The sequence below is a fragment of the Phyllostomus discolor genome, chromosome X (assembly GCF_004126475.2).
Source record: "Phyllostomus discolor isolate MPI-MPIP mPhyDis1 chromosome X, mPhyDis1.pri.v3, whole genome shotgun sequence".
Classification (NCBI taxonomy): domain Eukaryota; kingdom Metazoa; phylum Chordata; class Mammalia; order Chiroptera; family Phyllostomidae; genus Phyllostomus; species Phyllostomus discolor.
Window position 1 is genome coordinate 67,406,545 of NC_050198.1, and position 18,556 is coordinate 67,425,100.

The window sequence follows — 18,556 nt, forward strand, 5'->3', positions numbered from 1 at the left end:
TATGCAGTCATTCAAACTCTGGTATTTGGCAGCTCAAAAATAAACCAAGGTTAAATTATATATCATTTACTTTGGGTCCATTCAAATGTATGCTGCTCCAGATGAGTATGCTGTGGAATATAACTGAATTGTAATATCCAACATTTATAAAGGGTTACTAAATTACTCATTGTTAGTTTTCAAATACTTTTTTCCCTTATCCAACACAACATATTATTGTAGGAGTTCAGAACATGTCACCTCCAAGATGTACCTTTGTGGTATGTGGATTATTTTGACCTAAAGGCAACAGAGACCCTGAGGCTCAAGAGATACTTCTGCCTCATTCCTCCTTAACTACCTAGAAGAATTTAAATTAGGGCCTTGCCCATAAGATGACTTATCACCAGAAATAATGTTTTATGATTTATCTATAGGGCAGGGCAAACTTCTAAGTACTGAACATTTGTTCTTCTTAGTGTCCTGCAAATGACCTTCTTCTCCAGTGCAGTCCCAGGTGCTTTAACTCATCCTTAGCTCAGAATATCATAAATACCTCATTTCCCTTGTTTCTAAACTTCTCATGTGTATGGGGTCTCTAACTCTCTCATGTATATGGGGTTCCCATATGTATATATGTAACTAAATTTGGTTATTTTTCTCTTGTTAATCTAATCATTCTCATATAGACTTAATTATTTTACCAGCCAAAAGAACCTAAGAGGGTAAAGTTTCTTCTTCCCCCATATTATAAACATAAAATGATAGGGGGAATGTTCTGTTTTTCCAGCAATTCTTAAAAGAAATACAGAATTTATAAAATATTTGTCACACTCAGTTGAAGCTGGTCAACTGCATTCTGGAGATAGCTTCTTAGATCTCAGCCCTAGTGCCAAACATGTCAGCAGTGGCAGGTAGAATGGAAGCCATGGCTGTGTGGAGATTCTATTTGTCTTTATTTGACAATCAGAAAGACAGCAAGGTGCTGATAAAATCCTGAGCCAGACGCAGTGGTTGACATGAAACTGGAACAATCCATCTCCTATGCCTTCCCTCCACTGACACAGCCTAACCAATACACATAGTTCCAGGAACTGGAGCTTTGAAAAGTACATCTCTGCTTAGGTAAACTTGGAGGTCAGATGGCTTGGGAGGCCACTTCAGTTACTTCTGCTTGAAGAGGAGATGTGACTTTTTTCCTCAAATGGGAAAACACAAAGTGAGGATTTTCAGAATTAATTTTTCTGTTCAGAATGAAATTTCTCACATCACTAAAATTGTATAAAGCAAAACAAATTCTGATAAGTTAGTTAATACTAAGATTTAAACTCCCTACCTTAATCAAACCACAGAAAATCTAATTAGCAAGATTGGTGATTTGGTCATGGCCTAAATTTAAAATGAAAAGTATTGAGCTTTAATAGACTATATGTTTCAGTTTGAATTGTTTAGATCTAAATATATTCAGGAATAATTGAGAGAATATCTACAGACACTTGTAAAAAAATGTTTCCCCATGGCTTCTATGTAATGCTTGGTTTTGGGAAGTGACTGGCAATATTTGAGAATTTTGAAGACTTAGGGGATGTATACTATCTGAATAGAGTTTAAATTAAAAATTTTGGGAAAGAAATGTGAAAATGCAAAAGCAAAGATTTCATGGCTACTAGAGTGATTAGTTTGATTCATTTTAAAAGATCAGTTAAGTTATCAATATGAAGATACCTCAACAGGGAACTTTTGCTCAGATGCAAGTCTTGAAATCTTGAGGGCATTAAATAATCCAGAGTAAAAAGACACATCAACACGATGTGGTCTAACCAGAGATTGTGAGGGGAGTCAGGTGGATGAATGTACTAGCTTTCTAATCATGGTATCTCCCCTGCCAGGTAAGTATGAGAATGTACTGGCTTTCAAAAGTACTGACGAAAGTATTCCTGTGATTGATAGAAATTATAGATATGACTATTTTCGCAACAAGATGTCATGTTTTTTTGGACAGAGAGCAAAGCCTTCTGAACAAAACTTGTGTTACAGTTACCAACAAATAAATAAGTGTAGGAAGGCAGGCCACACCCAGGGCCATGTAAAAATGATCAGCTAGAACATTTTGAAGGCTTGAGTCACTAGACTGGACTGTGTGGGTCAGTAACGCTCGCCTGTGTTACTGGCTTTACAATAGTGGTAAACTTCCATCTCACACAGACACCACATTCCCTTCCTGGGGAGGGCCTGTAGCATAAATGGACAGTGCACATGAGCCTAGGAATAGGCAGGAACAGAGCAGAGTGTACCTCCCGACCGGTTCATTGAAAAACAGAGTAGAGGTCTGAATTAGGCTATTCATTGGGAAGAAGGTGTTGGTTTTGGAGGTGGGGCATCAGGAACCTTTAGTAAAGGGAGCAGAAGCACAACTATTTAACTATTGAAACACAACCATTATGTGTTTCAGACACAAAAGCAGGCTTTGAGTGAGGTTAGAAGCAATTTTGATCTGCAAAGCCTGTGCTTTACCAATTATTTTGCTCTTCTGGTTAAGTTTTTTTTTACCTTGTTCTGGGACCTTGGTTGGCTCATTCTATTAAGGTAGCAGTTGTAAATAACAACAAGTAGGAGCAAGATGAAGCAAGGCAGGCAGAAGCTGTGGCAGAAGAGTCCCAAGTGCATGATGCCTAGGGTAAAATTTGCATAGACATTCTTTGTAAGAAGTAGAGGTTTGTCAAATGAAAGAAAAATCCTCTGTGACATAATATAACCTACTTACCCTAACAGAACCCACCAGAACTAAAACAAAATCCCCTAGTTAAAATATGAATTGTAGTTAGTGTGAAAAAGAAATCATAACAACATGGATTTTTTAGTCTTTTCCAGCCCCTAATGAACTTTCCATTCATTTGTTCCAAAATTTTTTATTTATCAAATACGAATTAAGCATCTACTATGTACTGAATAATATTCAGACACTAGAGATACAGAAATAAATATCCAATTAACCCCTGCCTTTGGGACTTTATCGCCTGATAAATGAATCATAGAAGTAAATTAATATTGTAAGTCAGTGTGATAAGTAAGGTGCTATGATAAAGACACATAGAGTACTGGGAATGCAGAAAAGGAGAGTATAGGAGAGGAAAAATATTCCGTCTACCCTTCTAGGTTCTTGGTGGAGATGCCTCTGAAATGAATAGACAGATTAGTTGGAGACAAACAAACAAAAGCTTAATAACATGTGTACCTCCTGTATACATGGGAGAGACACAGGAAAAATGAGTAACTCCCTGAAATGAGGCAAGCCACAACCTTAAATGCCATCTCTAGCTAAAGACAAAATAAAATTTTGGGCCCTGGCTGGTGTAGCTCAGTGGACTGAGCGCAGGCCTGCAAATCAAAAGGTTGCAGGTTCAATTCCCAGTCAGGGCACATGCCTGGGTTGCAGAGCAGGTCCCCAGTAGGAGGTGTGTGAGAAGCAACCACACATTGATGTTTCTCTCCCTCTCTTTCTCATTCCCTCCCCCTTTCTCTAAAAATAAATAAATAAACTCATTTTTTTTAAAGAAAATTTTGAGGGCTGGAGGTCAGTTATGAAAGGTTACCAGGAAAAGGTCAGTAAACATGGGTAAGATTGTTATGCAGATTTAGGTCATTTCCTTCTCCATTGATAAGAGTTTCAAGAGATTTAGTCATCCTTTTTTTTAGGTGTTACACGAGAAGTTTAATCAGGATACATGGGCATGACATTTTATAACATTATATGACATGATTCCCTTTTTTAAAAATTTAATCTTTATTTTTTTCCATTACCATGTAGTCCCCTCATGATTCCCTTTTAAAATTCCTCTTTTTCTGTCATTAAAAAGGTGCTCACCTTCAGCAGTCATCAGGGAAATATGCAAAGTGCCAAGTGTTGGCAAGAATAGGGAACAAATGAAATCCTCCATAGGGATTCAGAACTAATCCCCCAAGATGTGTCTCTGTGGTATGCAAATTAATTTTTTTTTAAATTTTAGTTTTTTATTTTTGGAGAGAAGGGAAGGGAAAGAGAAAGAGGAGAGAAACATCAGTGCGTGGTTGCCTCTCAAGTGCTCCCTACTGGGGACCTGGGCTGCAACCCAGGCATGCCCCCTGACTGGGAATTGAGCAGGCAGTGACCCTTTGGTTCACAGTCTGGCACTCAATTTACTGAGCTACACCAGCCAGGGCAAATTTTTTTATGTGCTGTATCATTTTATTTTATTTTTAGTATATTTTACTGATTATGTTATTAGACTTGTTCCACATTTCTCCCTATGTCTCCCTCTGCCTGGCATCCTCCTTCCCTCCAGCAAACCCTTAGTTCATGTCCATAGGTCATGTATATAAGTTCTTTGTCTATTCCATTTCCTATACCATTCTTTTTTAAAAATATTTTATTTATTTATTTTAGAGAGGGAAGGGAGGGAGAGAGAGAGAGAGAGAGAGAGAGAGAGAGAGAGAGAGAGAGAGAGAGAGGGAGAGAAACATCAATGTGCGGTTGCTGGGGGTTATGGCCTGCAACCCAGGAATGTACCCTGGCTGGGAATTGAACCTGGGACACTTTAGTTCCCAGCCCACGCTCAATCCACTGAGCTACGCCAGCCAGGCATTTCCTGTACCATTCTTAACATCCCCCTGTTTATTCTGTACCTACCAATTTGTACTTCTTAATCCCTGCACCTTTTCCCCGGTTCTCTTCCTTGTCCCTCCCAACTGATAAACCTCCAAATGATCTCTATATCTATGATTCTGTTCCTGTTCTGGTTGTTTGCTTAGTTAGTTAGTTTGTTTTAAATTCAGTTTTTAGTAGTTGTGAATTTGTTGCCTTTTTAATGTTCATAAAAAAGCAACAAATCTTTTTTTCTTAAATAAGTCCCTTTAACATTTCATGTAATAATGTCTTGGTGATGATGAACCCCTTTAGCTTTACCTTCTCAGAAGCACTTTATCTGCCCTTCCATTCTGAATGATAACTTTGCTGAATAGAGTAATCTAGGTTGTAGGTCCTTGTTTTTCATAGCTTTGAATACTTCTTGCCAGTCCATTCCTTCTTGCCTGCAAAGTTTCTTTTGAGAAATCAACTGATAGTCTCATGGATGCTTCTTTGTAGATAACTCTCTGCTTTTCTCTGGATGCTTTTGAGATTCTCTCTTTATCTTTTACTTTTGGCATTTCAATTATGATGTGTCTTGGTGTGGTCATCTTTGGGTCCAACTTGTTTGGACTCTCTGTGCTTTCTGGACTTGTATGTCTATTTCCTTTGCCAAATTAGGGAAGTTTTCCCTCACTATTTTTTCAAATAAGTTTTCAATTTCTTGCTCTTCCTCTTCTCCTTCTGGCATCCCTATGATTCAGATGTTGGCATGTTTGGAGATGTCCCAGAATCTTCTTATACTATCCTTAGTTTTTTGAATCCTTGTTTCTTCTCATTGTTCTGGTTTAGTGTTTGTTTCTTCTTTATGCTCCAAATTCTTGATTTGAATCCTGGCTTCCTTCCCTTCTGTTGGTTCCCTGTAGATTTTTCTTTATTTCACTTAGTGTAACCTTCATTTCTTCCTTTATTTTGTTCCTGCACTCAATAGGTTCTTTGAGCATCCTGGTCACCAGCGCTTTGAACTCTGTATCTGATAGGTTGGCTGTCTCCACTTCATTTAGTTCTTTTTATGGGGTTTTGTCCTGTTGTTTCATTTGGGCCATATTTCTTTGTCTCTTCAATTTGGCAGCCTCCCTGTGTTTGTTTCTGTATATTAGGTAGAACTGCTTTGACTCCCTTTACAGGGCACATGTAAATCATGTGGGAAGGAGCCTTAGGTAATTGCTGGTGTGGGGAAACCCACTTCACAAGCTATCTACTTTGTAGCTCTGTGTGGAGGAAGGGCTCAGAGAGGGGACAGTGCCACTGTCTGGCTTCTGGGAGTTTTCCCAACACTTGTGCCATTTTTGGTCACTTCACCCACTCCCCGTATGTGACTGACACCTTTCCAGCTGTTGCCCTGGTGCTGGATCCCAGATTGGGTGGGTTTGCATACGTTTTAAGGCTCTGTGGGCCCTTTAGGCAAAGTTTTCTGAAAATCTGACAGTTTCTTCCACCACCCCCACCCACACTTTTACAGGCAGAAGTTATGAGGATTTATCTTCCTGGTGCTGGAACCCTGGTCTGTGCAGTCTGGTCTTGGGCTGGGATCACTTGTTCTCAAGGTACCTCTCCTGATTTTTATTTACCACTTGTGACTGTGAAACTGCCTGTGCCCATTCTGCTGCCACTCTGCCTCTCTGTGCCACACTATGTCTCTTTGCCTCTCCACCCCTTCTCCACATCTCTACCCCTCCTACCTGTCTGGATGAATGTGGCATATGTAAATCTTTGGTTGTTGGATGTCCATACAGCTTTATTTTCTGACTGTTCTGGGTGTTATTTGTTTGGAGATTTAGTTGTAATTCCTTTTAGTGGTTGCACAAAGAGGTGAAGCATGTCTACCTATGCCTCCATCTTGATCAGAAATCTAGTCAACCTTTTCTTCATGACACAGAGAGGAAGATACCTTTATAAATGAAGATTTCTCTTACACATGTAATTGTCTCTTAGAAAAGAGTAACTACACTCAGTTTTCAGAGTCTTTCTTCGGTCTGCTCTTTCCTAAAAATAACCAGCTTAAATTAATCCTTATGCCAAAGAAACATATTTTGGGGTAGCAAATTCTGCTCCCCTTCAAGAGTCAGAGAAAGCTTCTTGGAGGAACTTACATTTAAGTCTTCAAAGAAAGGTTAAGAGTTAGCCAAGCATACAGAAGAAATAACTAGGAATGTAGACTAATTCTAGGCCAAAAGAACAGCATGAATGAAAGTACAGATATGAAACTGTGCAATATATTCAGGAAAATGTAAGCAGTTCAGTATGGCTGGCGCATAGAATGCACATGGAGGAGATGCAGGGAATGAAGGTTGGTAAGGACTGAGAGGGGCCTGTGTTCTAAATTGGTGCTTTGCCTTTATTCCTAAATCTTTGGAAAGTTATTTTAAAAAAGTGATATATTCAGATCTGCATTTCAGAAATTTCAACTTGGAGTGCTATGAGAGAATGGATTCCCCAGGGCCAAACTACAATCAGGTCTTACAGGCTGATTTTATTTCTCTTATTGCCAAGGTGGTATCTCCACTGTTTCTCCTTTGCACTGTTCACTTTCAGATCTGGAATTATAGAACTTGGGTGGGGAAGAGAGGGATGAACCTTAGAATGACTTGTCAGTTTCTGGCTTGAGAGACTGGGTAGGTATTGATGTCATTAATGGAGTGGGAGATTAGAATTGGAGAGGAAGGAGTTCAGTTTCAGACATGTGGAATTTGTAGTGCTTTTAGATTATGCAAATAGAGATAGCCAGGACATACTTGGATATGTGGGTTGTGAGCTTGATAGAGAGGCCTGGGTTGGATGCTATAGCCTATAGATAATAGTTGAAGTTTTGTATAAGTGCATCGGATTATAGGAAAAGTGTATAATATGAGGAGAGCATAGGGCTGAGATTGGAGTCCTGGATAATTATGACATAGCTGATGAACAAAGGTAGTGCTTTTAGAAGTGCTAAAGGATACAACCACAAAGGTAGGAGCAAAACTATGGTTGCCAAAGGAAGAGAGGTTGGAGGCAGAGGGAATATTCAACACTGGGCAAATTGTTGCAGACATTTTAGGGAGTAAAAAATGTTCCTCCCTCCTCCTAAATTCTTTCAGTTGGTCTAACAACTAAATTTATGTCAGACTGATTAACAAGAGAAAATAACCAAATTTAATAACATGCATGTGCATACGGACCCCCTTTCCCACATACAGAAGTTTCTTTTGAGCCTGCAGGGTCTCTGTTGCCTTTAGTTCAAAATAGTCTGCATACAACAGAAACACATGTTGGGGTAACTCATTTTGTACCCTTATAATATGAAACAAGGTAAGGGCAAAAATTTCTTACTGAGTTTGGAAGTTGGAGGTTGTTGGTGGCCTTTAAAACAATTTCAGCAAAGCTGTGATGACATAAGCCAAAAATCAATAGATGGAGTAGTGAATGGAAGGCAAGGAAGTAGTGTCTGTTCTTCAAGAAATTTGGTGGTTGTAGAGTATCAGTAAAGTAAGATTGCAACCAGTAGGGTACTTGAGGTTGAGGCAGAATTGCTTTTAGTTGGAAGGTAGTTGAGCATGTTTACATTTTGAGAGAAAAGAATAAGTAGACACAGAGAATTATTAAAGATCAGAGAAAGAGTATAAAAGATCAAATAAATTCAGGGCTCAAGAACAGGAAGATAGACTAATGTCAAGGGGGTGGACAGTCAAGTGGGAAGAATTAATCTGAAGTGGAGGAGTGACAGATTTCCCGCTGATACATGAGGTCAGAATGCATGGAAATTGAAGTAAGTTTGTAGGTGTTAGAGAAGCAAGCTGAGGAACCTGTCTCATTGGATGGCCTTGATTTTCTCAGAGTAGAGAGCCAAGTTGCTTCTGAAAGTGAGGTAAGAGGAAGTAGACTATATAGTTTGAGGATTGGCAACTTTTTGAAGTAGCCATGGAGGGGTAGAGGATAGGGTGATATTTAGGGACTTAGGGCTCATTGATACTGGAGATTGTGAAATTGTAGTGTGATTTTATCCAGCAGTGTTAATCACCGTGGAGAAATTGAATGATTGGATTGATCCAGGGGTGGGTTTTGGTGACCAAGTGTGAGAAGACAAAGGAACAAAAGAAATAACAGTGATTGCTAGCAAGGCAGTGGCATAATGGGCCATGGGAACAAAACTGATCCAGAAAAATCTGATAGATTTGGAAAATATAGAAAGGGTAAAGGTATTATAAACATCTGGTTAAGAAGGAACTGTAGATTTGTTGGTAATAAAGTCAGAAACGTCTTTACTAATATGCAGTTATTAACAAATCACCACAACAAAAAACTAGGGTATTACAATTGAAAATGTTTGAAGGTAGAACATTTCTGTTGCTCAACAGTAGGTTGGCAAAATGGAGATAAGACTTATGGAAGCTGAACAAGCCCAGCAACTGTGAAGCAAAGGAATTGAAGTCATTCTTGTTAATGACAGAATTGAAGTGGAAAAGGGAACAGTGAACCTCAAAGTCTTCACTAACTTTGAGGTGTCTGATTAAGTAACAGTAGTACAGAAGCATAGAGTAGGGAGTCACAAACTCATGTCTTACAGAGGCCAGACAGGCAATGTAAATGAGTGAAAGAAGGCAAATCTGAGAGAGAACATCTCATCTAAAGGGGCAAGCCCTGCTTAGTTCCAGATGACAGTAGCCATTTGGAAAGACAGGCCTAAATTGCTAGACATTTCCATTTTTAAGAGAAACTTTCAATTTTCATTTTAATGTGAAATCTCCCATTTTCAAAATTGGCAAACAATTAAAAAAATACTATGAGGGCCAAAGCATGTCTTCAGTGTGAGCCCAGCCCACAGGCTGCCAGTTTGCACCTCTAGGGAAGAAAGTAGTATGCCCAGATGGGCTAGGACTCAAAGCATGACAGATTTGTAAATGATGGTACATATCTGCTCCCTCCTCTCTAGGCTATGGTAGACATCACTAAGTTGATCAGGTATATGGGGCTTCTAGAAGCAACCGCCAACCAGTTGTGTTTGGCATGCAAGGTGAAACCTCATTTGACATAATGTTTTTTATCATTTTCAGGAAAATTTCTGAATATTTGAACTTGCTTTAGTCTTTGTAAAACAACAACAACAATAATAACAAACAGGCATGCTGTGATGTTCCAATCCACTTTTGCCCCCACAGGATTTTCAGGTGGACTTTCCTGTTGAATGTGTGCTTTGTATGTTTTCAGAAACCTCTTCACACCAGTAACTGTGTTTTAAAAATTTCCAGTAATGTGCTCAGAGATCCTGAGTGGGAACTAGTGTAACATAGAAGGTGAAAAAATGAAACCTTTCATCTGTTTCCAGGTATGTCTGGCTTCTGGCAGCTTTGCCATTAATAGTTGAGAGCCTGTTTGCTGCCTGGAACACTGAAGGGTTGTTAAACAGTTCTCTGCCCTTTAAAAAGGGTGGGAGATGATTGGGAGGCTTCTAGACTGAGGCATGAATCGAAAATGCCGTGCACGTTTAGCTATGTGGTTCATTAACTCATTTACTGAAGTGCGTGCTTGTGTTCAGTTAAATCTTTTTAAGCTTAGGCATTCTTGCTATTGAGTGATTTTCTTTTGGTTATTGAAAGACTCAAATACCTCATTCATATTCAAATACCTCCTTTAGCACATTTCTAATTTCCTTTATAAGCAAAACATACTCTTTCTTTGCAGAAACTGTTTCAGCTTCTCATCCCCACACTCGTTACTTAGCCAGCTGTTTCCATTGCCTCCGCTGCAAGCCCCCAGGCCAGATTCACGTGGCAGGAGGGGAAGGAGAACAGCTGAAGCTGGAACAGTGACCTGCCTTAGCTGCCAAAGTCCACTTGATTCTGACGCAATGTGACTGCATTCTCCATTTGTAATTTGTTCCTGTTCTGCCTTTGGCTTTCAGCACCTCTCCCTATCCCTTCACCCTTTTGTCTTCCTCTTCCCCTGCCACCGCTCTCCCTATTCCTTTCCTCAGTAGACTACTTTCTTAACCTTGTAGGGCTTCCAATTTGCCTATTTGGCCACGAGTCTCTATCCTGGTCATGCTCACACTTGCTCCTTAAGAGGCTGCCTGATCTGCTCATGACCTACCCTCCACCCATTCCTGTTTCTGGTTCTGGATTTTGTTGTCTGTCTCTGGCTGCCTGCCTCATGCATACTGCCTTACTGCCTGGTGTGTCATGGATTTGCTGATTTTCTGTGGCACCTGAAACAATATAAGTGGAAAAAATCCATAACTTTCCTGTTTAACTGTGTTTCTTCTCGTTTTTTTTCATTAGATATTACATGATCAAAAATATCAAGCTAAACTTGCCATGTAACCAGCAACCTATACTTCAGTGAAGTGCCAGAGTCAGGGTTAAGATTTGTGAAAGTTAGAATACAACAACACTTTTCTGTTTTTGTAATTCTAAACTCATTGTAATTAATGTATGTGAGCCTTCATTCAGAAAGAATAATAGAATCAATCATCAAGAAAAAAATCTTGTGGGCCAAACACAAAACATATTCAAGGACCAGTTTTCAAGTTTGGTATAGACCTTACTTCTTCCATCTGCAAAAAGGAAGAAGTAAACTAGCTGCCTCATGGATCTTTTCAGCTTTAAAATTTTACTTTCCTCAGATTTTATTAAATTGTCACATACACATGCACTCATTTTTAAATAAAACTCACATTTATCTCCCAAGAGATTTTGAGGTAACTTATAATATTGACCTTATAGGACAGTTAATCCATTCAGAAAGAGAACTCATAATTGTACCAGGACCCTGAGCTGAGAGGGCAAGTAGGGGGCTGAAATTTAGTACCTAGCTTCCTGCTAGGTGTAGGAGTAACTGTAGTTTGGAGAGTGTGAAAAGCTAGGGCAAGAGATATGTTTTGGGACCAGTGGTAATAGTCACATCCTTTTTTGTGTGTCACTTAATGTGTTTCTTTCATGTATTCAGGTTTGAAAGATATGCTCCCAACACCAAGGAGCTCATGTCTTTTAGGGAGACACACAGGTCCACACAATTAGAATCTAGTGAACTAAATGCAAAGATAAATTTGGTAGCTTAGTGAAGCACTTTAAAGTGTGGTGGTGATGGGTGGAGGTCTACGAGGGTCAGGAAAAATGTACTAGGCCCTGGCTGGGTAGCTCAGTTGTTTGGAGTGTTGTCCTTATACACTAAGGTTGTAGGTTTGATTCCCTGTCAGGGCACATACAAGAATCGACCAATGCATGCATAAATAAGTGGAACAACAAAATTAATGTTTCTCTCTCTTTCTCTCTCTCTCCAAAGTCAATACATAAAAAATTTAAAAAATGTACTGGGGATGATTGACTGATGAAGCTCTCTGAAGTCATGTAACTTAGTGACTCCATCACTACAAGACAGTATAGCATTGGACAAGTTATTTCATCTTAACAAATAGTTTTCTTGTCTGTCAATGGGACCAAATAGTACGTGCTTTACAGGTGATTTTTTTAAATGAAAGAAACTAAGTACTTAACACACACACAGACATACACACACATACAAGAATATAGCAAGGTTTGCCTAGACACAGTGGGCATTCTTGTTTATGACAATGCCCAGCTGAGGGGTCATCTTCTAAGTTTGTGCAGGATGTTTGCATGTGTGTGTCTTGTAGATGATACCTTGTATAGTAAAAACCAATGCACTATAGATAAATGTGCTTCTTAATTTTAATCTGCCACGTTTTTGTTTTCTAAAATAGCACATATTGTTATTTCCTTTTACTTATGACTTGAAATAGTCCCATCATCATTAGATCATCTTGATGAGTTTGCTTTTTGTCTTCCTTGAAGTTGAATTAATTTTCATTTGTTCTGAATTTTAGAGTATGTCAACACCATATCAAATATTATAGATATCTTAGAATACCAAAATAATTGGCCATTTCCATTTTTACTATATAATTGTGAAATTAGAATGTTAACAGTCATGATAATAATAACAATATAATATACCTAACATGACGGAGTTCTTGCTATGCACTGTCTAGGACATTATGGGCTTTATTTGCATTATTTAATCCTTTCAATTGCAATTTAATGCAGGTTCTAATGTTACCTAAATTTTACAGTTGAAGAAACTGAAATCTAGAGGGATTTTCTCATTTGCTTAAAGTTGCAAAGCTAAATTAGTTTCAGAGCTGGAATATGAATCCAGGTTTGTAGGGAATCCCAAAGTCTGAGCCCCTGAATAATACCCAGTACCATTTCTCATTATAGGAATAATTTAATATTTTTATGTCTTTTTTTCATTTTTAATGTAATCTTTATTGTATTTTTCCCATTACCATTTAGTCACCTTATACTCCCCCACCCCCCTGCAATCACCACACTGTTGTTCATGTCTATGAGTCCTTTTTCCTTTTTGCTCAACCCCCCACCCTCTAACTTCCCCCACCCTGCTAGCTGTCATCCTGCTATGAGTCTGTCTCTGTTTTTCTCTTAGTTCAGTTTGTTCATTAGATTCCACATATGAGTGAAATCATATGGTATTTGTCTTTCTCTGACTGGCTTATTTCAGTGAGCATAATGTTCAACAGGTCCATCCATAGTGTTGCAAAGGGTAAAATTTTCTTCTTTGTTACAGCTGAGTAGAATTCTATTTTGTAAGTGTACTATAGGTGTTTTATCCACCTTTCTGCTGATGGACACCTGGCTGTTTCCAACCTTGGCAATGGTAAATAATGCTGCAATGAACATAAGGGTGCTTATATTCTTTCAAATTAATGTTTTGGGTTCCTTCAGATATATTCCCAGAAGTGGGATAACATTTTATTTAAAAAAATGTTTTGCCTTGGCAGGTATAGCTCACTGCATCAAGTGCAGGCCTGCGAACCAAAGGGTCACTGATTAGATCCCCAGTCAGGGCACATGCCTGGGTTGTGGGCCAGGTCCCCAGTAGGAGGTGCATGAGAGGCAACCACACATTGATGTTTCTCTCCCTCTTTTTCTCTTCTCCTTCCCCTCTCTCCAAAAATAAATAAATAAAATCTTTAAAAACATTATTAAAATGTTTAGATTAGTTTCTAGAAGATTGGGACTTTGCACAGGCTAAATGGCAATAATGAAGCATTCAAACGATCAAAGTTACCTAGTAGGGGGAAGGTGAGGGGGTAGAGGGATTGAGCAGAAAGGAAAAAGGACTCAAGGACATGGACAACAGTGTGGTGATTGCTAGGTAAAGGGCGTATAAGGGGACTAAATGGTAATTGAAAAAAAGTACAATAAAGATTATATTTAGAAAAAAGAAAGTGAATGTGGAAGTCCATTTCTGCTTGCCACCTTTTTAAGTTACTGGCAATGTTATAGATATTTAATTTTATGAATACCATTAAAAATTCTGTACAAGAGGTAAGAAGTGCTATTATTCTCAAATGGTAGCTTTATTATAATCTAGATAATATTGGAAGGAGATGACCTTCCCGTAGCATGGTAACAGTTCTTATGTACAGCTATCATCTGTATACTAGTGAAGAGCCTTGGCCATGAAATTAGCCCTATGGAATAGGCCTGTTTGGCAAATGTGTGGGCTCTGGCACCAGGCTGATGTTGTAGTCATAAATGCGATTTAGAGAAACTCTTCAACATTTGTATGTGAGAATCTATCACCAAGATTCCAGGAGCCCTGGCCTAAAGATGGCAAGAATGTGTGTTGGTGTCTGCTGGGAGATATTGTTTGTACTGGTAACAGATTTCTGATATAAATGGAGGGTGTGGATTTTTCAGGAAGTAACTGTGAGGCTCTGGCCGAAGGAGGCTGAGTTTAGAACAGAGGCAATTTGCAATGAATAGCTTCAGCTTAAAAGTACCACAAAGTCAGCTCTTTTGAGGTATTCTCATGGGACTGCTTTCTGTTGACTTTGTTAGTGTTTAATAATTTTAGTTGGATTGGTTCAGATGTACTGGATTAAGATTTGTTTCACAAAGTTGCCATATACCCCTATGGCTATTATTATCTTAATCTGAAGAAACTTTATTAGGGTTTTTAACACAATTACCTGTTGCTAAACATTACTTTGTACTAGTAGAAACCTACACTGGTGAAAAGTCACCCCAAACTTGTTGCACATAATGTTCCCTCTGCCTATAGTGAGTGCTCTTTTCCTATTCTTTTTTAAAACATTTTTAAAATTTTATTTTAATCATTATTCAAGTACAGTTTTCTCCCTTTTACTCCCATTCCAGCCCACCCATCCAACCCTCCCCACTTCCCTCCCATTACCCCCCTCCCCCTAGTTTTTGTCCATGTGTCCTTTAAATTTGTTCCTGTAAACCCTTCCCATTCTCCCCTGAAATTCCCTCTTCTTTTATTGGCCAAGTCCTGTTTATCTTTCAAATCTCAGCTCAAACATTTCTTCCTCGGAGAAGTCACCTGTGACACTTATTGAAAGTTTACTTATGAGCTGGGAACTATGCTGAGCTATATGGATTACCTAATATTTTACCTACATTAAAGAGGAGAAATTTGACACTTAGAGGAATGAAATAATTTGCCAAAAGTCATATAGCAAATAAGTGGTAGAGTTTAATCTCTAGCATAGGTTCATTTTATGCAATAGCCTGCCTTCCTTCCTTCTTTCCTTCCTTCCTTCCTTCCCTCCCACAATGCCATATTGCTTTTGAGTCAATTATGCTTATGATTTTACTACAGCTTGTGATAGGAATTAGCAAAAGCTGTGACCTGGGTGATCAGAGAATTGTGACTAAAGATTTTGCCTTTTTCTAGCTTAACATGAACCAGAATATTTGATTTAGGTTGACTAGAAGGTAGTATTTAGAATTTCTAGTCTGGGTGGTGGTGAGGTAGGATTTATTCATGGGCAATTACAAAAGAAAGAATCTTATACCTCTTGGAGAAATTAAAATGGAAAACCAAGAATATCAATTGATGTGTACATCAATGCATAAAAGTAAGACACAGAGGGAGGATATATATATATTCATTACTTACTTCATTCAGCAAGTATTGTTTGCACTGTTGTAGTTGGTGAGGATATAGAATATGTAATACAGATGTATTACTTTCCCTATGAGACTTTTAGTGAGATGGTGGGACACAAACTAGGGAAATCATTAAAAATTTGAAGTCTGAAAACACTAGAAGAAATCAAGGGATGAAGGAGTTTAGACAAATCCCTGAGCTCCAACAAAAGGATTACAGTAAAGCTTGCAGCTTTGGCTATATTCTGGCAAGGAAAACTGCTAAGCATTTTAAACCAATTTCTACAATAATAATTATAATTACCATTTATTTTTCTAATTTCTTTTTTATTTTAATCATTTTTCAAGTACAGTTTTCTCCCTTTTACTCCCATTCCAGCCCACCCGCCAATAATTACCATTTATTAAGACCTACTATGTAAGAGGCATTGGGCTAGACACCACATATATTACCTACCTGTGAAATCTATCTGTGAGACAGTATTATCCCCATTTTATAGGTAAAGTAACTATGACTCATACTGGTTGAATCATGGCCCAAGATCAAACAACTGCAAATGTCAGATCTGGGATTCAACATGGATTTTTGTTTCCAAAGTCAGGTTCCTTCAGAGATGATTTTCTGACTCTCCAAGTATGTTAAGTATGTCAAGAAGTAAATTCCATGCAGATGAAAAGATGTTAAACATCAAGAAAATGAAGATTAAAACTGCAATGAGATAATGTTTCATATATACATAATCATCCACATTTTTTCCATGAGAATGGAAACAATTAAAAATCTGGTATTACCAAGTGTTGTCCAGGATATAGGGCAATGGAAGCACTCATACTCTGTTTGTGGAAATTTGCAATGGAACAAACACTGCGAAATAGTTTGGCAGTTTCTTATGAAACTAAACATACCGGTATACCTGCCACATGACCCAGAAATTCTATTCCTAGTTGTTTGTCCAACAGAGATGAAAATATATATCCACAAAGAGTTGTGTGCAAATATTTATAACAGTTCTTTATATAATAGCTTCAAATCAGAAACAATCCAAATTTCCATCAATAGGTAAATGGATAAACAAAACATAGTACACCCATACAATGGAATACCCTGAAGCAGTATGAAGAAAGGAATTATCAATCATGCAACAATATGGAGTTCTTAAAAATATCATATGTAACAAAACAAGCCCACCTCAAAAATCATGAAATTTCATTTACCTGAAGCTCTAGAATAAGAAAAACTAATTGTGTTTATGTAAAATAAGATTAGTGTCTACCCATGTGTGTGGGATTGACTGCAAAGGGACATGGATATGAGAGAATTTTTTCTGGTGATGAAAATACTTTACTTTAAAAAAAAAACAAAAACAAAACCCAATTTGCCCTGGCTGGTGTGGCTCAGTGGATTGAGCATGGGCCTGCAAACCAAGGGGTCACCAGTTCAATTCCCAGTCAGGGCACATGCCTGGGTTGCAGGCTAGGTTCCAGTAGGGGTCACGTGAGAGGCAACCACACATTGATGTTTCTCTCCCTCTCTTTCTCCTCCCTTCCCCTTTCTCTAAAAATAAATAAATAAAATGTTTAAAAAAAACAACAACACCCCCCACCGATTTATTTAGTGAAAGAGCACTTGAAGTTATGTGGTTTCTGTTGAGTATAAAAAGGGCAGTAAAATGGCAACTGTAAGGGTGCATGATATGTAGGAACAAGGCAGGGAGTGCAGAGGAGAGACAGGGAGACATTGGGGGAGGAGGCACAGGGGGCATTTTGGGGATGGAAATATGAGACTGGACTTTAAAACAGACAGTCCTGGCCTCTAGCCTCCCCTGGTAAAGGTAGACAAACATACACACAGACACATACTCACTCTGAGCCTAAGAGACTGTGCTGTCCTGTTCAAGCAGGGATCAGTCAGAACCAAGTGTGGGAGATTTGAGCATATTCAGAAACTGTGTCCCCTCCCTTGACTCTGGTGCTCAGGCCCACAGAGTCACCTATGTTCACCCAGAGGCTTCCTCCTCCAGGCGTGGACACCTGGGCCCAGCACAGGCCATGAGAAAACAGAAGTCAGCTGAAAGAGGAAACCTCCAGAGCACTTGTCATAGTCACTTGTCATCTCATCAGGGAAGCCCAGGCAGTGAATTTAACAGCCACCATGTCAAACAAAAAGGCAAAGACTAAGACTACCAAGAAGCACCCCCAGCATGCAACATCTAATGTGTTCTCCATGTTTGACCAGTCACAGATTCAGGAAGTCTGAAGAGGCCTTCCACGTGGTTGATCAGAACAGAGGTGGATTCATTGACAAGAAAGTTTTGCATGCTATGCTTGCTTCTCTAGGGAAGAATCCAATGGGTGCATACCTTGATGCCAAGATGAATGAGGTTCCAGGGCCCATAAATTTCACCATGTTCCTCAGGATGTTTGGTGAGCAGTTAAATGGCACAGATCCAGAAGATGTCATCATAAATGGTTTTGCTTGCTTTGATGAAGAAGCAACTGACACCACTCAGGAATACTACCTGAGAGAGCTGCTGACAACCATGGGAGATGGGTTTACAGATGAGGAAGTAGATGAACTGTAGCACCTACTGACAAAAAGGGAAATTTCAATTACACTGAGTTCATGCAAATCCTTAAACATGGAGCAAGAGATAAAGATGATTGAAAGAATGTTAGCTAAAACCTTCCAATTACTTTGTCGTACTTTGTTTTGTTTCCGCGACACTTTCCCCCATCCTCATAGACCTATTACATGCAACTCAGTTTCACAGCTTTGCCTCTTCTCTGATGCATTTATTCTAGACTTTTCTGCCACTTTAGCATTTGTATGATCACACTGAAGATGGGTATGGGGTTGGAAATTTTGTTGAAAAAGAGTTTGCGAATAAAAATCAACAAATGTGGAAGCTCAGAAAGATATTTTTAGAAAAAAGAGAGAGTCTTCAGCCCATGCTGTCTATTTCTAAAGGAGTTGGAAAGG

General features: G+C 38.8%; 1 pseudogene; it reads left to right on the forward strand.

Annotated features, from left to right (window-relative positions):
* The first annotated feature begins 17,716 nt into the window (after positions 1 to 17,716).
* LOC114505276 lies at positions 17,717 to 18,409 on the forward strand (annotated as a pseudogene).
* Positions 18,410 to 18,556: the final 147 nt, after the last annotated feature.